The sequence below is a fragment of the Dunckerocampus dactyliophorus genome, unplaced genomic scaffold, assembly GCF_027744805.1.
Source record: "Dunckerocampus dactyliophorus isolate RoL2022-P2 unplaced genomic scaffold, RoL_Ddac_1.1 HiC_scaffold_28, whole genome shotgun sequence".
Classification (NCBI taxonomy): Eukaryota; Metazoa; Chordata; class Actinopteri; order Syngnathiformes; family Syngnathidae; genus Dunckerocampus; species Dunckerocampus dactyliophorus.
Window position 1 is genome coordinate 30,001 of NW_026559864.1, and position 5,000 is coordinate 35,000.

Below are 5,000 nucleotides of genomic sequence, written 5' to 3' on the forward strand. Positions count from 1 at the left end.
TGCCTGGAGCCCAGGGGCCGCGGGAAAGTCTGTGGAGAGCCGCTGTGTCCCTGGATGAAATGAGAAAAAGGGTGAAAAAATGGCAAAGTGTCAAGGGAAAAATTCAGAAACCCGTGCCTAGGGTCCTGGAGCCCAGGGGCGGCTGTAAAGTCTGTGGAGAGCCGCTGTGTCCCTGGATGAAATGAGAAAAAGGGTGAAAAAATGGCAAAGTGTCAAGGGAGCTAGGCAGAAACCCATGCCTAGGGTCCTGGAGCCCAGGGGCGGCTGCAAAGTCTGTGGAGAGCCGCTGTGTCCCTGGATGAAATGAGAAAAAGGGTGAAAAAATGGCAAAGTGTCAAGGGAGCTAGGCAGAAACCCATGCCTAGGGTCCTGGAGCCCAGGGGCCGCGGGAAAGTCTGTGGAGAGCCGCTGTGTCCCTGGATGAAATGAGAAAAAGGGTGAAAAAATGGCAAAGTGTCAAGGGAGAAATTCAGAAACTCAGGCCGAGCTGGCTGGAGCCCAGGGGCGGCTGCAAAGTCTGTGGAGAGCCGCTGTGTCCCTGGATGAAATGAGAAAAAAGGTGAAAAAATGGCAAAGTGTCAAGGGAGAAATTCAGAAACCCAGGCCGAGCTGCCTGGAGCCCGGGGGCGGCTGCAAAGTCTGTGGAGAGCCGCTGTGTCCCTGGATGAAATGAGAAAAAAGGTGAAAAAATGGCAAAGTGTCAAGGGAGCTAGGCAGAAACCCATGCCTAGGGTCCTGGAGCCCAGGGGCGGTTCTAAAGTCTGTGAGAGCCGCTGTGTCCCTGGATGAAATGAGAAAAAGGGTGAAAAAATGGCAAAGTGTCAAGGGAGAAATTCAGAAACTCAGGCCGAGCTGGCTGGAGCCCAGGGGCGGCTGCAAAGTCTGTGGAGAGCCGCTGTGTCCCTGGATGAAATGAGAAAAAAGGTGAAAAAATGGCAAAGTGTCAAGGGAGAAATTCAGAAACTCAGGCCGAGCTGCCTGGAGCCCAGGGGCCGCGGGAAAGTCTGTGGAGAGCCGCTGTGTCCCTGGATGAAATGAGAAAAAGGGTGAAAAAATGGCAAAGTGTCAAGGGAAAAATTCAGAAACCCGTGCCTAGGGTCCTGGAGCCCAGGGGCGGCTGTAAAGTCTGTGGAGAGCCGCTGTGTCCCTGGATGAAATGAGAAAAAGGGTGAAAAAATGGCAAAGTGTCAAGGGAGCTAGGCAGAAACCCATGCCTAGGGTCCTGGAGCCCAGGGGCGGCTGCAAAGTCTGTGGAGAGCCGCTGTGTCCCTGGATGAAATGAGAAAAAGGGTGAAAAAATGGCAAAGTGTCAAGGGAGCTAGGCAGAAACCCATGCCTAGGGTCCTGGAGCCCAGGGGCCGCGGGAAAGTCTGTGGAGAGCCGCTGTGTCCCTGGATGAAATGAGAAAAAGGGTGAAAAAATGGCAAAGTGTCAAGGGAGAAATTCAGAAACTCAGGCCGAGCTGGCTGGAGCCCAGGGGCGGCTGCAAAGTCTGTGGAGAGCCGCTGTGTCCCTGGATGAAATGAGAAAAAAGGTGAAAAAATGGCAAAGTGTCAAGGGAGAAATTCAGAAACCCAGGCCGAGCTGCCTGGAGCCCGGGGGCGGCTGCAAAGTCTGTGGAGAGCCGCTGTGTCCCTGGATGAAATGAGAAAAAAGGTGAAAAAATGGCAAAGTGTCAAGGGAGCTAGGCAGAAACCCATGCCTAGGGTCCTGGAGCCCAGGGGCCGCGGGAAAGTCTGTGGAGAGCCGCTGTGTCCCTGGATGAAATGAGAAAAAGGGTGAAAAAATGGCAAAGTGTCAAGGGAGAAATTCAGAAACTCAGGCCGAGCTGGCTGGAGCCCAGGGGCGGCTGCAAAGTCTGTGGAGAGCCGCTGTGTCCCTGGATGAAATGAGAAAAAAGGTGAAAAAATGGCAAAGTGTCAAGGGAGAAATTCAGAAACCCAGGCCGAGCTGCCTGGAGCCCGGGGGCGGCTGCAAAGTCTGTGGAGAGCCGCTGTGTCCCTGGATGAAATGAGAAAAAAGGTGAAAAAATGGCAAAGTGTCAAGGGAGAAATTCAGAAACCCAGGCCGAGCTTCCTGGAGCCCGGGGGCGCCTGCAAAGTCTGTGGAGAGCCGCTGTGTCCCTGGATGAAATGAGAAAAAGGGTGGAAAAATGGCAAAGTGTCAAGGGAGCTAGGCAGAAACCCATGCCTAGGGTCCTGGAGCCCAGGGGCGGTTCTAAAGTCTGTGAGAGCCGCTGTGTCCCTGGATGAAATGAGAAAAAGGGTGAAAAAGTAACAAAGTGTCAAGGGAGAAATTCAGAAACCCAGGCCGAGCTGCCTGGAGCCTCAAAGCGGATAGAAATAGCGTGGAGAGCCGCTGTTAAGCCAGACGCCCTCTGGCGGACACAGGCAGGAGTTGCAGTAAATGCATTGAAGTCAATGGGCGAGAGTACCCAATGCGCCAAAAAAGTGCTGAAAATATGACAAAGTGTCAAATGAATGGGAGTCAATGGGCGAGAGTACCCAATGCGCCAAAAAAGTGCTGAAAATATGACAAAGTGTCAAATGAATGGGAGTCAATGGGCGAGAGTACCCAATGCACAAAAAAAGTGCTGAAAAAGTCCACACGAGCCTAGTCAGAAATGCAGGCCGAGGCGGCTAAAGCCCCAAAGCGGCTATAAAAAGCGTGGAGAGCCGCTGTCGCCCCGGAGGAACGGAGAAAAAGTGCTGAAAAAAGGCCTAAATCCTAACGGACCTAGGCGGAAGTGCAGGCGAGGCGGCAGGAGTCTGAAAACCGCTATAAAAAGCGTGGAGAGCCGCTGTCGCCCCGGAGAAACGGAGAAAAAGTGCTGAAAAAAGGCCTAAATCCTAACGGACCTAGGCGGAAGTGCAGGCGAGGCGGCAGGAGTCTGAAAACGGCTATAAAATGCGTGGAGAGCCGCTGTCGCCCCGGAGAAACGGAGAAAAAGTGCTGAAAAAAGGCCTAAATCCTAACGGACCGAGGCGGAAGTGCAGGCGAGGCGGCAGGAGTCTGAAAACGGCTATAAAATGCGTGGAGAGCCGCTGTCGCCCCGGAGGAACGGAGAAAAAGTGCTGAAAAAAGGCCTAAATCCTAACGGACCGAGGCGGAAGTGCAGGCGAGGCGGCAGGAGTCTGAAAACGGCTATAAAATGCGTGGAGAGCCGCTGTCGCCCCGGAGGAACGGAGAAAAAGTGCTGAAAAAAGGCCTAAATCCTAACGGACCGAGGCGGAAGTGCAGGCGAGGCGGCAGGAGTCTGAAAACGGCTATAAAATGCGTGGAGAGCCGCTGTCGCCCCGGAGGAACGGAGAAAAAGTGCTGAAAAAAGGCCTAAATCCTAACGGACCGAGGCGGAAGTGCAGGCGAGGCGGCAGGAGTCTGAAAACGGCTATAAAATGCGTGGAGAGCCGCTGTCGCCCCGGAGGAACGGAGAAAAAGTGCTGAAAAAAGGCCTAAATCCTAACGGACCGAGGCGGAAGTGCAGGCGAGGCGGCAGGAGTCTGAAAGCGGCTATAAAACGCGTGGAGAGCCGCTCGGATGATTTTTCAAAGTGTCAAATGAATGGGAGTGAATGGGGCAGAGTACCCAATGTGTAAAAAAAGTGCTGAAAAAACGACAAAGTCCACACGAGCCTAGTCAGAAATGCAGTCCGAGGCGGCTGGAGCCCCAAAGCGGCTATAAAACGCGTGGAGAGCCGCTCGGATGATTTTTCAAAGTGTCAAATGAATGGGAGTGAATGGGGCAGAGTACCCAATGTGTAAAAAAAGTGCTGAAAAAACGACAAAGTCCACACGAGCCTAGTCAGAAATGCAGTCCGAGGCGGCTGGAGCCCCAAAGCGGCTATAAAACGCGTGGAGAGCCGCTCGGATGATTTTTCAAAGTGTGAAATGAATGGGAGTGAATGGGGCGGAGTACCCAATGCGCGAAAAAAGTGCTGAAAAAACGACAAAGTCCACACGAGCCTAGTCAGAAATGCAGTCCGAGGCGGCTGGAGCCCCAAAGCGGCTATAAAATGCGTGGAGAGCCGCTCGGATGATTTTTCAAAGTGTGAAATGAATGGGAGTGAATGGGGCGGAGTACCCAATGCGCGAAAAAAGTGCTGAAAAAACGACAAAGTGTCAAATGAATGGGAGTGAATGGGCGGAGTACCCAATGCGTGAAAAAAGGTCTGGAAAAACGACAAAGTGTCAAATGAATGGGAGTCAATGGGCGGAGTACCCAATGCGCGAAAAAAGTGCTGAAAAAATGACAAAGTGTCAAATGAATGGGAGTCAATGAGTGTTTTGGTCGACCAGGAAAAAACGCGTTTACGGGAGAGGGTAAATCAGCCGAGAGGGGGGGGGGGGGGTATACTTTACCCTCTCCCGTAAATGCCATTTTTCCTGGTTGACCAAAACACCTCCAGCACGATTTCGGAAACCCAGTTTTTAGAAACACTGACCTCCAGGGGAAGTACCGAGAAAAGCACACTTTTGAATCCGCTTTTGACGCACTGAAACACGGACGTGAGCTGGGGCTGTGCCGCTCTTGGAAAACCCCTGGAGGTTATTTTCTAAAACGGGTTTCCGCGTCCCCCTGGGCGCCCGTGTTGGGCCGCGCAAGGCGGTCCGGGCTGCCCACCCCATCTGAGTGCCCCGTTGGGCCGCGTGCATGGCAGGCATCCAAGGAAGGCTGATGAGCAGCGGTGATGATGATGATGAGACACCAGCTGCAATTTTGACAAAGTGTCACCTCTCAAGCATTTCCAAGCGTGACACAAACAAAAGGGAACGGGAACTTTGATATGAGTGACTTGTGCTTCTTTTTCTCTAAGTGTCACTCCACAGCTGGCACCCAGGCTGTGTGACGCAGGTGTCCGACGAGGAGCGCCCGCGATGGGCCGCGTCAGGCGGCCCGGGCCGCGCTATCACCTCCGGATGACAACATCCAAAGGAGCACGTTGGTGCTTGCTGGGAGTTTGCGCACGCGATAGGCGACGCCTGGCGGCCCTGGCCGCGCCT